This window comes from Lepidochelys kempii, chromosome 2 (assembly GCF_965140265.1).
Source record: "Lepidochelys kempii isolate rLepKem1 chromosome 2, rLepKem1.hap2, whole genome shotgun sequence".
NCBI classification, from domain to species: Eukaryota; Metazoa; Chordata; order Testudines; family Cheloniidae; genus Lepidochelys; species Lepidochelys kempii.
In genome coordinates, this window is record NC_133257.1 from 92,202,222 (window position 1) to 92,219,373 (window position 17,152).

The window sequence follows — 17,152 nt, forward strand, 5'->3', positions numbered from 1 at the left end:
GGGTGCCTGGGGGGCGCAGCCTGGGGGGGTACTCAGCCGGGGGGGTGCTGGGGGTCGGGTTCCCTACCCAGCTCCTGGGAAGCGGTGACCTCCAGCTCCTAGCTCCACGTGCTGCCTCTGCTCCGCCCCAAGCTCCAGTTCTGCCGCTCCCATTGGCTGGGAACTGCGGCCAGTGGGAGCTGGGGGTGGTGCCTGCGGGCAGAAGCAGCATGTGAAGCAAGGAGCTGAGGGAGGGGAATTCCTGTTGCCCTTCTGGGGAGCACCCCCAGGTAAGCACCATCCCGCACCCCAGTTCCTATTAAATGTTCTTCCTGCTTAATGCTGTCAACTACCAGCCTGAACTTGTGATTGTGCTTCCAACTCATCTCTGCTTTTCCAAATGATTCTGAAGTTTACCTAAATTAATAAAGCACTTAAGTGCACATACTTTAGTACTTTCCTAGATCAGGGCCATAGTTATTAGGCCTTGGATCTTTTTGTGTAATTAAATTAAGTTGATGAAAACTTCTTCAGTGGTTACTTAACTTGCTTTTTGCATTTACCTTAGAGTTCCAATATATAACAGCAGCCCACACCACGTTGATGCCGTTTCCCATTAACAGCATATTAAAAAGGAGTGTCTGTGAGGAATATACTTGGAAGATGAAGAGTTTGCATGTTTTAGGGAGAGGTGTTTGTTCTACAAGGCCTAATTACAATGCAGTAGTTGAAACTAAACTGAAATTCTTTAGAGAGAGATTCATTGAAGGCAAAGTATTTTGCCAAAAGAGGTTTGTCTGTAGAATTTTTCTTTTGTTTCATTCAGGCTTACAATTGCCTACTTTAAGCAACTGGTTCTTTCTTTAATTCTGTATATTTTTATTCATACAGTCCAGTGCAGAATTTGATATTTCATAGTATTAACCAGGAGGAACTATGAGAGCTCAGTTATAGGATGGTATACAAAGTTCCTATTAAATGTTCTTCCTGCTTAATGCTGTCAACTACCAGCCTGAGAAGAATTGCGTTCATTTCTGTTAATAACTGCATATATTTCTGTTGGTCTGACAGAATACAAGTAAAATGTTGTCCTCTTGGAAATTATTTAAAGTGAATTTAGTCTGTCTATGATTTTTGAAGATTTGTAAGGCTGTTTGGCAATAAACTGAGGAAAGAAAAGCATATTTTCCTCTGTTTTAATAGATGCAAAAAGAGTTACTTGTCTGTTTCATAAAAACGCAATCTGTAACACCGGAGTTGGGATTCATCATCTTAACATATAAATTTGGTTTTGTTAAATCAAGAAGTCTAGATTTTTGTTGTTTGTTTCATTAAGACTTTTGCAAAACAATTAAACCTTTCTTAGTTGGTCTTCTAAAATATTCCTCTGCTTTGAAGAATGTATGAAACATATAAGTCAAAAGATGGATTTTGTAAAAATAAGGTGTTACAATAGTGAACACCAATCGAAATATTTCTATGAAATGCTTTGTATTTCAAAAGAAAATCTAGTAGAAATATTGTAGTGCATTTTTACTGAGTGGTGTATCTTAATGTATAGAAATCTTCCCATAATTGCAGAGCCTGCTGGATTGTAACTGCATAACCCCCTATTCATAGATTCATAGATATTTAGGTCAGAAGGGACCATTATGATCATCCAGTCTGACCTCCTGCACAACGCAGGCCACAGAATTTCACCCACCACTCCTGCAAAAAACCTCTCACCTATGTCTGAGCTATTGAAGTCCTCAAATTGTGGTTTAAAGACTTCAAGGAGCAGAGAATCCTCCAGCAAGTGACCCGTGCCCCATACTACAGAGGAAGGTGAAAAACCTCCAGGGCCTCTTCCAATCTGCCCTGGAGGAAAATCCCTTCCCGACCCCAAATATGGCGGTCAGCTAAACCCTGAGCATATGGGCAAGATTCACTAGCCAGATACTACAGAAAATTCTTTCCTGGGTAACTCAGATCCCACCCCATCTAATATCCCATCACAGGCCATTGGGCCTATTTACCATGAATATTTAATTACCAAAACCATGTTATCCCATCATACCATCTCATCCATAAACTTATGGAGTTTAAAGCCAGATAGATCTTTTGCCCTCACTGCTTCCCTTGGAAGGCTATTCCAAAACTTCACTCCTCTGATGGTTAGAAACCTTTATCTAATTTCAAGTCTAAACTTCCTATTACAACTAGGCAGCACAAGACCCAAATACTTTTTACCTTATGTCTAAAATTTTCAGTTATTGCATCATCCACTTGGCAAATTCATATTTTAATGACATGGTACAACATGTGGTGACTTTCATTTTTCTCTATATCACTGATTTTCTACAATACTCAGTCTCCTACACCCAGCCTCCCAGACCATCAATTTTTGCTGATAGCAATTCTAACTTCTCCTCAAACAGGGACAACAATTACCTGCAATTTGTCCAATTTAGCATGAAGGAATCCCAGCAAATCCTGCAGTGACCTTGTTGGGTGTGGAAAAGAAAACACAAGTTAGTATCTTACCTTTGATAACTTGATTTTTCTTTCGTTTCTTTCATTTGCCATTACAATGAATGCTATCCAGGAGTCTTCCTAGTGTCCTGCCACCCTCTGTTCTGACGTCAGTGTCTGGACAAGTAACCACCCAACAGAAAATGTGGTCAGAACATCTGTGTGCAGAAGCGGGCTTGGAGCATTGAGAAAACAACATTGTCTCTCATTGTGATACAGTTATAATGCACTTCAGTTGACAAGCTGTAGTAATATTATTTGATATAGTCTTTTTAAGAAAGAGAGACGGGTATTGAAAGGGTGCATATTTTTTATGGGAGAGAAAGGAAATACTAGTCAAAAATGAATCTCTGATCCATCTAAATAAATTGTCTCAGAGATGGGGTTTGAGAACCATTAGTACACAACCTCATGCTCTAATACAGAGTGGAATTTGTCTATGTGACCATGTCATGACAAAATATAGTCTTGATTTGTTGAAGATGGAGTGACAGCTACCGAGGTGGTCACTTATGGTGAAAACTAACCTCCTTCAGGTATGTTTCAGCTGCTCAGTTTTTTCCAAGCAAAATTACTGCAGTAGAGGACAATGCCTATAGATTGAAGAAAAAAGCAAATAATTTCCCAAGCCTGACCTCAGCAAGAAACCTCTTCCTTCCCCCAAGCCAGCTATGATACAAATGACATAAATTTTCTCCACATGTCCCAGTTGTATTCAAGCGGATTCTGATAGAGGTTTGAAGCAGTAATCAGATACGTTTCCTCCAGAGAAGTGGGACTGAATTTCACCTTGTTCTTTTCAAAATGTTTTCTTTTGGATAGACAGTTGAGTTATATTTGTTTGGTTTTTCTCTCCACAGGATGCCTGCTAGTGAAGGGTGACATTGTTGGTTGTACATTCCAGCGTTTAATTTTTTGGATCAGTGACCCATAGCTCCCTTTGTTGGTATTTTTTGGGAAGAGAATAGATCAGTGTTAGTGCTTTGTCTAATGTATTAAGTAAAATCCTTCACCCCTTACCATCAAACCCTAAAGATACGGGTTCAGAACAAAGAAGATGGAACATTAACTTACAATATTTATTTTGAAATTGATGAATGCAGATTAAAGTGTGCCTCTTTCCAGTGAAAGGGGAAACCTTATCCAGAATTTTAGTATAAACATTATTCTTTGGCTGTGGAATGAAGTAAAATATATTGTATTATGGTTTACTGATGGAGATGACTTTAAAGAAGAGTTGACCTTGACACTGAGGGCTTGGTCAGAGTAATTCATTCCCTGGGGTAGCATCTCTGTGCAGCCAGTGGCACCGTGCCAGGGTACAGCTGGCTCAGTTAGCTTTGTTGATCCCATTTGTGATGTGAAGCAGTTCTGATTTGTTTAACATCTTGTAAAGCAACTGTGAGTACATACTAGGTGTGTCCCTGGAAAATTCAAAGCAGGAATTTAAAGCAGAATGAGAGAGCAGGTCTCAGAATTCTTCTTACTATTCAGCCATTTTGGTTATCTGTATGATTTGCCCGAAAGGTTAAAAAACTGTTGCCTGTGTTTTCAGTGAGGGGAACTCAGTGGTCTTTCACATTGGCACTAATGAAGAAGGTCCAAGTCTTTCTTTAAGACAATCTCTCCTGGGTTTCAGAAAATGTTAAAGGCAGGTGGACATTTACAGCTAGAGGACAGATACAGGAAAGGGGAGAGACAGTATCTTAAAGTTTAAATAGTTCAGTATGTTTTGTAATACAGGTGTGAGGAGAAGCAATTCTTTGGCTGCGGTGATTGAAAATTATATCTTTAAGTAGTGTCAAAGAAGATTTCTTAAATCATATTAACGCAAGTTACAGTAGAACCTCAAAGATACAAACACCAGAGTTACGGACTGACTGGTCAACCAGACACCATGTGAAACCGGAAGTAACCAATCAGGCAGCAGCAGAGACGAAAAAAAAAAACAATAAAAAATAAAAAGCAAATACTCTACTGTAGCTGTATTGCATCTTAAAGGCAGGCATATCTGGGCTGCCTGTCCCCACCCCATGCGTGGGGCAGCCACTTACATCAAGATGCTAGGGCTGCCACCCAAGGCATCTGGAGTTTTCACCCTTCCTCCCCTCCCACTCCTCACTCTTCCCTGGCCAGGAATGGGGGGGCGGGGGCGGGGTGCTGTTTTTACACCCCTCCATCAACCGGGAGGGGAACACGTTTACACACAGATACATATGGTGTCCGGAGGGGGACAAGCTCGCAAACTGATGCTTGGGGCTGAGTAGGGTGCTTTGGAGCCCGAACTGCACTTTGTTTAGAGTTATGAACATTTCAGAGTTATGGACAACCTCCATTCCCGAGGTGTCTGTTACTCTGAGGTTCTGCTGTACATAACTAATTATATAGCCTCCACCACTCTGACCCTAGAAGATCTGCTGTAATCTCAAATTGCTGCTTTGTTAGTTGAGCCGTCTTATGTATGCAGGCAGACTTGAGAATACCAGGGGGAGTCACCTGCTCAGATAATAGGGCTCAGTGACCACCAAAAACGCAGCGAGAAGAAGGCTAGACTGTGGTTAAGAAGAAATGGATTCATTGGCTGGCTCTGCCACCAACTTCCTTTTTGACCCTGGACAGTTCACTTAATTTTTCTGTTTCTTGGTTTCTCATCTACAAAACAGGAATGTCAAGGTTCCTTCCCCACTCTGAACTCTAGGGTTCAGATGTGGGGACCTGCATGAAAGACCCCCTAACCTAAGCTTATTCTTACCAGCTTAGGTTAAATGTTGCCACCACCAAAGTGTTACACAAAGAACAGGGGAAGTGCCCACTTGGAAACATCTCCCCCCAGAAATATCCCCCCAAGCACTACACCCCCTTTCCTGGGGAAAGCTTGATAAAAATCCTCACCGATTTGCATAGGTGAACACAGACCCAAACCCTTGGACCTTAAGAACAATGAAAAAGCAAATTCTTAAGAGAATTTTAATTAAAGAAAAAGTAAAAGAATCACCTCTGTAAAATCAGGATGGTAAATACCTTACAGGATAACCAGATTCAAAACATAGAGAATCCCTCTAGGCAAAACCTTAAGTTACAAAAAGACACAAAAACAGAAATATACATTCCATCCAGCACAGCTTATTTTATCAGTCATTTAAATAAAACAGAATCTAACGCATATCTTCTAGATTGCTTACTAACTCTTTACAGGAGTTCTGACCTACATTCCTGCTCAGGTCCCGGCAAAAGTAACACACAGACAGACAGACCTCTTTGTTCTTCCCCCCTCCAGCTTTGAAAGTATCTTGTCTCTTCATTGGTCATTTTGGTCAGGTGCCAGCGAGGTTATCTTAGCTTCTTTACCCTTTACAGGTGAAAGGGTTTTTCCTCTGTCCAGGAGGGATTTAAAGGTGTTTACCCTTCCCTTTATATTTATGACACAGAATAACTCTTCTCACTCAGTCTTCGGGCCTGATTCGCTCCTTTTGTTATCCTTATGTTAACTCCATTGACTTCAATGGGGTTTACTTCTGATTTCCTACAGGTGTAAGTGAGATGAGAATCAGGGTCTTGATCATCTTGTTCATTTGGGTTGTAAGTGCTGTGGGACCCCAGAAGCTGCCTCTTACTGATGTGTTCAGCACCTTTATAATGGGGCCTCTGGGTGCTATTGTAATGCAAATAATAAAGAGGGGGAAGTCAAGATTATTCGCTCTTCAGAATATAAAGCTACCAGAAAATCTGGGAGTGTGGGGGTTGGGGTAAGCATTTTCATTATTAAAATACTTTGGGAGTGAGTATCTATAAAGGATTCTCTAGTTTATATAAAGGTATTAGGTATTATATGATGCTGATGATAGAGTCCTAGTTACATAAGAAAGCTTCCAGATGTCAGTGAGAACTTCAGTGGGTTTTTTTCCACACTTCAGGTCTCTCCTGCAATGAAAGGCCATTGCAGTCTGGAGTGTTCCTCCTCTAGATATGCTAATATACTGTGAAAGTGCACATCATGCCTGGATGCACCCTGTTGATAAAATACTGCCTGGAGATCTCTCAAAGTGCTAATGTGTCAAAGTGCCCACAAGCACAGGGTGAACGTTACTACTTTCTAAAGGTCGTGTCTGTTGAAGTTAGCTTGTACACTGTCTTTGTGCAAACAGTGATTCTACAAAAATAGGGAAGCTTTTTTTTTTTTTTTTAGCTGAAATCCAGGGATTAATAAGAAAAATCAATATAGCTGATAACGTGTCTCTTAATTTGAGGCAAAGTGGATGAGGTAATATCTTTTATTGGACCAACTTTTGTTGATGAGAGAGTCAAGCTTATACAGAGCTCTTCTTCAGATCTCTTAACTTGGACAATGTTGCAGAAAATCCAAACATTAAAGCTCAAAGTCAATTGATTTGAAAACTTGTTCACAGAATTAGCACAGTTATCTGATTTGAAGTCTGATCTGTCACAATATTACCAAAAAAGTTTTTATGTTGCCTCCTGAGGCAGTTCTCTCTTTCCCTTTTCCTATCTTCCTCCTTCCCATTCCCAATCTGTCTTGTTCATTTGCTATAACTTTTAAAGAGAAATAATTTTTTACTTTTGCAGTAATGATAGTCAACCGCAATGCATAGCAATTTCCAAAGAATTATTAGTTATTCTTATAGGAGGCTGAGAATTTTTAAATAGCATAAAATACAATTGGAATCTCTTATTTATTTTTTCTGTGTTTCATTTTGCAGCAGCATGCAGGTGTGCATCTTCTGGAATTTTATTCTAAGATTAGTGTTTGATGCTTTGGTGAAACCTCTTTCCCATTATGCCTTTAGTTAATACCAATTATGCAATCTTTTATGCATTGTTATTGTATCATTTATTTTTATCTACACAAATAGTAATGCATGTACTATTAAAATATTATTTGAAATGACTTAATTTTAAAAATGTATGTGTTGTATGTATATGGATCTGGAAACAGTTTTAAATTAGTTTTAAAACAAATACACACATAGTAAAGCTAACAGAAATCTTTACAGGACTTTTGGGTGGTAGTACCATATATCAGGCTTGTCAACTATTTTTAGTATCTCTTCAGACATTTGTTTTTATAGATAACCACTTGTCCTGTACTTTCCCTTTTTTGTTTATAAAGTATATGTCTGTCTCGAACATGCAGACTGTTGTACTTTAAACCCGTGTATACCTTAGTCCATTCTTTGTGATTTAGCTGCACATTTCTTATCTAGAGCAGCAGATGCTGCTGTTTATTGAGGAAAAGCTTTATCATCTATTCCTGCAGTTATGGGACTATGGGCTTAAAAGATTTACTAAGAGGAAATTCTCTTCCTCCTTGTTTTGTTTCCTCCTCTTGCCCATTCTGAAGAGCTGCTCTGTGGTACTGATTAGGTAGACTTCCTTTGTTTCATCATAGTAACCTAACTGGTTCTGTAAATTGGTGTTATTTAGAGAGGCATATTGAATCTATTGAATGGATATGTTTAATTACTGCTCCTCCCTCTCCCCATTTGGCTAATACTTTTATTTCTAGGCATTTAGAGAATCAGGCATATTTTTAAGGTAAGTATATTTTTCAAACATACCCTTTGTCAGTCTGCTCTTTTGGTGAAGCTTATCTGTATTCATAGGGAACTGTCCCTGTAAGCTAAGAAAGTTGTCCTGGGTCAGCTGCTGTTTCTTCCATTCCTGGTACTTATTGAAGACTAATGAGCTGATACCATTTCTTTGGTATAAGTGGTACTGTTGACATCTTACGTCTATTCTAGAAATGCTACAGTGGCACATGACACTACTCACAACAACAAAAATCACTTGAAGATATGAGTGGATGATGAACAGAGGCATAAATGTGGAGAAGACCTGTTTAATTAACTGAAAAATGTGGCCTGAGTGTAGCACATATTTTAACGACTTGTTAAATGTCTCAATGTTGAAATAATTTGACATTGTAAAATGTTTAAATTTTTAACTAAAAAGTAAAACAAGTCTGACATTAGTTTATAGTATAAGTACATGAAGGGCTTTGCTAGGAATCTCAACAGCAGACTGGTTGGTATAGTGATAGAATTTTGTTATGAAGTCCTTGGTTAATGCAACACTGGGCAAACTACTTGGAGTAACTAGATGTTTGGAACCAAAATATGGCACTTCTTTTTTATTAAGCTCAGCAAGTAAAACTAATATCCAATGTGTGAACAAAGCCAGGGGAAAATAAAAAAGGAGACAATAAAACCTGTTCTTTTTTTTTTCTAGTGTATGAGTGATGAAATGGTATGAGTTTATATGCGTATATTGAAAAAAAAAACTGAGATGGGGCTGTGTTTAGGAAGATGGTGTAGTTTTTCTGCCTTTATGATGCCTAAGGCTGCTCACGTGGTTCTAGCAAGGTAGGACACGTAGGATGACAGTGTCATGGAGTAGGACTTTTACCTTTTATACCAAACAAAACATATTTTGACTTATTGAAAAGTAGGACAATCCTACTGAAAGTAGGACATCTGGCCACACTAAGCTGCCTCCAGGAAAACTTTGTCTGTGGTAGCAGAATCCAAGTTCTCAATGACTCTTCCATATTATCACATCAAGCTGTCTGACTCCTTGACTGCCTGCATTTTTATTCTTCTGCATTTATGCAACTTCCTCTTTTCATCACAGTTTTCAGTCATTCAGTGCTAATTTTGTGTGCATACCTGGCAAGTAACCCTCTTTCTTCCCTAAATATTATGATTCTGGTAGTCAGGGAAATGAAGTACATCTTTATTTTTAACTGTATCGAATTTCAGCTGTTGAGGAGTCTTTTCTCTGTGTGTCACTTATATAAAGCCTCTCAGATAATTTGGTTATGGTAGTGTACAATGTAAACTGGTGGTGTAATTTGACAGAAAATTAGACAGCAGGGTATTAAGGATGCGTTTATAAGGGTTAATACATATTGATGCTTTAATAAATGGTTAATAGATTGTTGTAATAAAATAGGTTTCTAATAACCATCTTTAAACCTTTTTACTGATATCCTTATAACACAAGCTACTTGTGTCTGTAATGTGCTTATAACCTCATATATTAACCATTATAAATGGAACCTTAATGTGAAGTGAGACTGACAGGAGTAATCAGCCAGCATTTTTGAGAAGGAAGGAACACCATAGCTTTGGTACGTCATTATGCACTAGGCTTCTGATGTTTATTAAAAGTTGTTACCTTAAGCTGATTCGTCCCCCTCCATGATGAAGTGGGATTTTTTTGTAATATTTTTATGAAGTCTGTGTGTGCCTCAGTTTCCTTTGGTACTTTGCATTGCTACCCAGAGGGGGCAAAAGAGTTAAGTATGCTCTTGGGGCAGAACAGGAGACATGAGGTGTCCCCTCGCTGTCTGGGGTGCAATGAATGACTTGTTAAGGAACTGGCTTGGAACCTGCTGAAACCAACCCATATCAATGGAGAATACAAAATGGACAATGGGGAGCCCCAATGACAAGAATGGTCTCACCTGACAAATAAGCAAAGAAGAGCCAAGACCCCAGCTCAAGAACAAAGGAAAATATGTCAGGTGGCAGGATTAAATGTGGCCCTCTGGAGAGACACAAAGTGCTCAGCTTGGACTGACAAAGGGACAGAGAGACCGAGCTTGAACTGGAGTTCATAGCAGCTTGGCCAGATGGACTATGTCTTAACTTTTATTTGCTAACTTAAGGACTTCCGATGTTGTAGTCCAGTTGACTAATATACCCTATTTTGTTTTGAAAAGGCTGCTGTGTGTGTCTGCATATATTTGCTGAGGTGAATTGATCACTGAATAATGTAAAATTCTCTGACTAGAAGTCTATCGCATTTGGACTTGCAGGGCAGAACTGAGAGGGTGAACAGGAGATCTGGAGCCCAGGAGCTCAGTCCTGAAGGAGTTGAGTCTACAACGCCGATCCTGAAGGAAGAGTGGAACCCTTTAGGGATCTTCCACACTGAAGGGTTCCTTTAAGAGACTGTTTAAAAGTTGGGACTTAGCACAGATCCAGTGGATCAGTAATACTGCTGCCAAAGATTGGAATGATGCAAGTCACCTTTACAAAGTCAAATCTTTGGCTTGGGGTGGTGGTTAGGGGAAAGAGTCAAACCCAACAAATATAGTTAGGAAAAGACTTCAGCTCTACGATTAAAGAATCGGGTTCTGCTTCACACCTTACATTAGCAAAGCCCAACTCCTGCAAGCTACTCTGCAGGGGAGACCTCTGCCCTTGCATACAATTGCATTGATCACATTGGGGTTGTGTGCAGGTTTTGGAGGTCTGTTTACAGAAAGAGAAGAGTGAGGGGGGATTTGATAGCAGCCTTCAACTATCTAAAGGGGGGTTCCAAAGAGGATGGAGCTAGGCTGTTCTCAGTGGTGGCAGATGACAGAACAAGAAGCAAGGGTTTCAAGTTGCAGTGGGGAAGGTCTAGGTTGGATATTAGGAAACACTGTTTCACTAGGAGGGTGGTGAAGCACTGGAATGGGTTACCTAGGGAGGTGGTGGAATCTCCATCCTTAGAGGTTTTTATGACCCGGCTTGACGAAGCCCTGGCTGGGATGATTTAGTTGGTGTTGGTCCTGCTTTGAGCAGGGGGTTGGACTAGCTGACCTCCTGAGGTCTCTTCCAACCCTAATATTCTATGATTCTATGAAAGATTGCAGGAGTAGTGGGACCCAAGGCCAGAAACTTTTAATTTGCACTATGTTGAACTTTCCCTCCGTCCAGAAACATCCCTAGTATGGATTTCTCCTAGACTTGAGGGCCTGGGTGTAGAGCCTTGTCTTACCTCAGGCATTCTGTTCTCTGACTTCCCAATAACCATTTTTATAGCTCCTTTCCATAGCACCTGATCAAAGGGTGAGAAAAGGGAAGCTAGACTTAATACCTTGCTTGCTGTAGTCCTGGTATTGCCACTACATCCTGTCACAGAAAAGTTTCCATTGTGTTGCAGGCTAAAAGGTTAGCCCTCTCATTGATTTTAAGTATGAGGTAGAGAACCTGGAACTATGAGTACAGAATTTAAGAATTTTCCCATCTCTGTAGGCTTTTGGGGTTTTATTGTTCAAAGGCTTGACTTTGGGAAGGTGAGTTGCGTTATTTCATTGTTTGGTAAGAAAGAATCCAATAAGTTTACAGTAGCAATGCTGAATTGAATATATTAATAAGTCTAATATATAATAGCAAGAGGAGCTTGATGCTAAAACATGAGACGGTTCTTGAGTAGTAGACTGCAGAGGGATTTAGTCTCTGAACTTAAGAGGAAGCTATAACTTAATTCTGTTTTAATTTATGGATGGTACAAATTACTATTTGTCTAGTTAAGAATAAATAGATTCTGCATTTGAGAAGGTAAAGGGATTTATTGTATAAGAAAGAGGGTTGCTCCCCATCCTCCTGGGTTTGCTGCTGCATAGGTAGATCCTGCAGTGAAAACATGACATCTTTAACAGTGTAATATTTTACTGTCCACATACTGATATTTTTATAAGAAGAGCATTATGGTGGCTCCCACAGGACCCAATGAGGCTGTTTACCACTTTTATAAATGAAAGAAAAGGAAACAATCAAGTATGATAGAATCAGACTTTGTCATTGATGGTTTTCAAGTGTGGCTGGATTAAGAGTAATGTTAAAAAAAAAAGAAAATCGTGGCATTTGACCTATATTTAAATAACCCCTCCAAACGTGTGGTGGTGATTCCTCAATATATTCCCTACATGTGCCACCCTATCCCACTTCATTGTATCAAGTGACTCCATTTCCTCCTTCAGGTCCACCCGTCAAATAATTTCTTCCATGTAATCATCTGTCAACTGATGGAGTGACTAGAAAAAATTAAAGGCAGAGATGCAGCCAGCAAGATTTTCTACAAAGGATAACATTTTATATCCAGAAACCAAAACAAGTTAACATGAACAACAAAAGAGTAACAGAAAACTTTAGCTTAAGGTTCAGTCTGAGTCTGTGAGACCAGGTTTGCTTTTTCTGCAGGCATACTCCCTTCTGTCTCCTGTTTAACCAGTTCATAGCTCTTCTCTTGAGCCACCTGTGCATGAGACGTGAAAAGCTGAGCTGCCTCTGGGATCTGCTCCCTATTAAAAAAAATAGGCAGTGATCAGGGGTTCTAGAAAAATTTGTACAGTGGAGGTGCTGAGAGCCATTGACCCAAAGTGTAAAAACTGTATGTGATGGAAACCACTTCAAGCCAGGGGGTACTGCCACACCCCGAGTTCCAGCACCTGTGACTGTGACTGAAGAAAGGTGAAGAATAAAATGTGGCTCCTTTTACAGGATTTTGGTGTTTGAGCATACATTGTGTAAGCAACAAGATGCTGTGGTCATGTGACTTAGAAATCCAGGTAATAATACGTTGGTTGTGAAGGAAGTAATCTCCCAACACTTCCTTAGGCTGGAAATTGTTACTGCATGTGTGTGTTGTGTTTATTGTAGATTGTAAGTTCTTGGGGGGCAATGACCTTTTTAAATGTGGTTTGTAAAGGATTTACTATTCCAATTTAATGTAGTATATTGATACAATTGTTTAAAATTTAATTAGCATTTAGGCTACAGTAAGCTATTGTAAAGGAATTGGAACTTATTTATAAAATATCCAGGATAAGAAATGTTTTTTTAAAGGTGTTTTAAAATGGGAGCATTGAAATTAGTATGAAAATTTCCACATTCATATAGATTTGAGCAGGAATCCTGACAACTTTAGTTTGGGCCCAACTTCAGTGATAAGTTTGTGTTTTACCTCAGATATTCCCCTGTGTAGCTGGGAATCCAGAACAGAAGAAACAAAATGAAACAGATTGTAAATAAGGGAAACTGAACAATGTATTTTCGCTTTGTCCAAGTTGAATGACATTTTTAAAAAATGATAAATGGTAGAAGGGAAAGTAAATTTTAAAGATATTTCAGTTTCAAAAGTCTTGTATATTACTAACAGTGTAGATGAAGGTTATTTTTAGACCATGATTTTACTTTTAGTGTCATTTTGATTGCTCAAATACTATTTTGCGAACCTCAGCTGTTCAAAAATTATGAGTCAAGACCCCAAAACCATGAAATAAATAAAGTCAGTCTTTGAGCATTCATGTTTCCTGTTTTTAAGATTTTGTCTGTAATCATGAGGGCTGGAAATTTTGCAAGTAGGAACCTTAACAGTTGTTATACTCAGTGTTGCTATCTCACAATTCTCAAAAATCAAAAGGCAAACAACCCCCCTCAAATGTACTGTTAAAAATGTGGGGGGGGGGAAGGGTGGGAGATGGCTAACTCATGATTTTTGAGACCCTGTGGTTGACAATACTCTAGGTCAGACCAGTGGTCCATCTAGTTTACTATCTTGTATCCAACAGAGGACATTGTCCAGTCACACCAGAAGAAAGATGGAAGGCAATGAATGTTGTTTAATTCGGCCACAACTTTATTCACTTAAAATATCTGGGAGTATCCAGCAACAAATTGTACAGTGCAGGTCCTCCTTCTTTCCTTAGTCATTTCCAAATAATCCCCAGCCAGGACCCAGCCCATGGCTGGGACCCTGCTACCCTGCCCTTGCATGAGGTAAAAGTAGGGATGCCAGGTGTCTGTGTTTTTACTGGAATGCTCGATTGAAAAGGGACCCTGGCGGCTCCGGTCAGCACGGCCGACTGGGCCATTAAAAGTCTAGTTGGCGGTGCTGCGGATCTAAGGCAGGCTAGTCTCTACCTGTCCTGGCACCACACTGTGCCCCAGAAACAGCCAGCAGGTCCGCTCCTAGGCATGGGGGCCATGGGGCTCCACGTGCTGCCCCAGCACTGGCTCCGCACTCCCATTGGCCTGGCCCCCCCACCTAGGAGCCGGACCTGTTGGTCACTTCCAGGGTGCAGCATGATGCCAGGACAGGCAGGGAGCCTGCCTTAGCCCTGATGTGCTGCTGACTGGGAGCCAACCAAGGTAAGTCCACGCCCCAACCCTGAGCCCCAACCCCCTGCCCCATCACTGAGCGCTCCCCCAAACCTGGAGCCCCCTCCTGTACCCCAGAGCCCACATCCCCAGCCCAGAGCCCATTCCCCCTCCTGCACCCCAAACCCCTGCCTCAACCCACAGCCCCATCCCGCACTCCGAATCCCTCGGCCCCATCCCCCCAGCCTGGACCCCCCTCTTGCATCCCAAATCCTTATCCCCAGAGCCCACACCCCCCAGCCAGAGCCCGCACCCCAACTCTCTGCCCCAGCCCGAAACCCCCTTCTGCACTCTGAACCCCTCATTTCTGGCCCCTCCCCAGAACCTGCACTCCCAGTTAGAGCCCTCTCCCCCAGCCCAGTGAAAGTGAGTGAGGGTGAGGGGGACTGAGCCATCTATGGAGGAGGACTGTAGTAAGTGGGGGGGGTGGGGCCTTGGGGAAGAGGTGGGGCTAGGATTTTCGGTTTTATGCAGTTAGAAAGTTGGCAACCCTTGGTGAAAGAGGGCTATAAAAAGAGAATGCTCAGCTCCCCGCTGTCCCAGACATAGGAGCCCAAACCCGCTTCCTCAGCTCCCTCAAGGGATACTTTCTGTCAAACCTTCTCCAATCCATTTTCCCCAATAACCATATCCCTTCCATGCTGAGTATGTGCACTGGACATCTGCCACACGTTTTATGTATTAAGTTGCGACATTATAACCTAACCCCCTGTTTCACTCCACCAGGTCCCAGACCAGCTGTGGTGGTGGTGGTGGGGGGAACCCACCTTGCCTTGGCCAGTCTGGCAGTGAGGGAAAAAATCCTTCCGAGTCCTTAAACATCCCTTTTCTTCCAGCTAGCTGCACAAAGGCACCCCTCCACCGAAGGTTGAAGTGGGCACATTTTATTAGATGCTCACTACTTTGTAGTGGAGAATCGGTTTTCAAATGGTTGTGGAAAAGTTTTAGTGGTTATCATCACGTTTGTTTACTTTGAAAAGATAAGATTTCAGAGAAAATGGTACGGAACTGTCTGGAATTCTTAGTCATTGCAATTCCACGGAGAATATTGATTAGTTCCTAGAGGCTGCAGAGGACTCACTATCTCTTTTCATTGTAGAATGCTGATGAAATCACCAATATGTAAGGTTTGTGCTGCTTTTTGTTGTTGTTGCAGTGTGTCAAAATTGACTACCCAAATCACCATGGTGTCTTGCTAGTTAACTTCTGCATTTCACGTGTTCCTTTTTCAGTAAAGCTGAGGGTTCTTTCATGGAGGGACTACATAGGTGGGAAGGGGAAAGAGAGGGAATTTTTAAAATCCATAAGCATTTGTTTTGCTCCTGTTATGGATAAAGATGAGTCTGGGAGATTTTACTTTTTTGATTATTTTTGTTCAATGTGGAACAAAGATTAAAAGAGAATTTATGACCCCAAAGTGTTTACAATCTGAAAGAAAACATTCTAGCCTGGGATGTCCAACTCATTTCATATGGTAGCCCTGATCTGATACCCTGCCACTAGGCAGGACCACATTCAGCGAAAGTTATTAAAATATAAAAGCCACGTTGGTAATTGCTTAAATTTATTTTTGATTTTAGGGATTGTGAGTGGTGCAATAGGCATTCACCCTTTGACTTATTTGAAATTTCCTTTTCTTTGACTTGCCAGGCTGGGCTATCTACTCTCCAGCTGGTGGGTAAACACTCTCCCATGCCATTTCCCCTTGCCCGGTTATGTGTCAGCTTCCACCAGACTTATGCATCTCCAGCACCTCTTAAAAGCAATCAAGTGGCTCTACACCTGTATGCAAGGTTTTTGTTGGATTGCTACATGAAGTCTGGACTATCGGGGTATGATTTGTAGAGTCCAGCAGTATGTTGTACTCTAACTACCCAATGTGGACCCTGCTGGTGTGCACTAATGTTCCTTGTGTGCACTGATGATGTCCTCTTTGAAACTACATCAGTGTACACTAGCAGAGTCTACTCAAGGAGCTAGAGCGCAGCACCCTGGGATGCTATACAAATCACACCCCTGTACTGCAGACTCTGGGGTTGTGTGGACAAGTCAAAGATTAATGGAAAGTCCATGAGTCGGATGAAACCCGGCCCACAGACTGTATGTTTGGCACCCTGGTTCTATAGGATAAATTCTGCTCTCGGATATGTGAGTTCAGTAGTCAATGGGAAATGGACATGTGTATCTGAGGGCAGAACTTGTCACTAAAGAATAGAGGAAGTGTCAGAAACAAAATCTAAAACTATGACCCAGCTAACTTTCATTTCCTGTTCCATATCCATACTTTAAAACTTGGGACTTTTGCTGTATTTAATTGGGGGGAGGTGAGAAAATGATGGTTAGAAAGTACAGAAATGCCTATTGTTTGTTGTAAGGTACCTTATTTCTACTGGGTGACTAAGGTTTCCAGACCCATTAAAAAGTCATAATGGTATGTGGCTTTCAATACATTTTCATCCTCAACTAAAACAACACAGCTCTTTTTATTTAAAAAAAAAGAAAAAAGAAAAAAAAGCTTCATTTCACTACCTGCTCTGAGTGCTAAGCATGTTCTGTGTGCATATCAAACAAAATGTCAATTTAAAAGGCTCCCTCAGAGTTTCTGATGGAGTGGTGATGGGAAGTATATTTGTGCAGACCTGTATAAAACCACAAAGCCAATTATCTACTAGACACCTGCATTATGAAGAAAGCCAGCAGTGATTTTA

General features: G+C 40.9%; 1 protein-coding gene across 5 annotated transcripts in view; it reads left to right on the forward strand.

Moving 5' to 3' along the window:
- Positions 1 to 17,152, forward strand: part of LDLRAD4 (low density lipoprotein receptor class A domain containing 4) — a 426,914-nt gene that overhangs the window by 96,348 nt on the left and 313,414 nt on the right. Inside the window, exon 1 of one of the 5 annotated variants that reach the window (XM_073331680.1) lies at positions 2,476 to 2,492. The exons of the other annotated variants lie outside the window; for them this stretch is intronic. The gene's annotated coding sequence lies outside the window, so the exon portion shown is untranslated. Of the gene's footprint in view, positions 1 to 2,475; positions 2,493 to 17,152 lie in introns of those variants that run through there. 5 annotated transcript variants of the gene reach the window in all.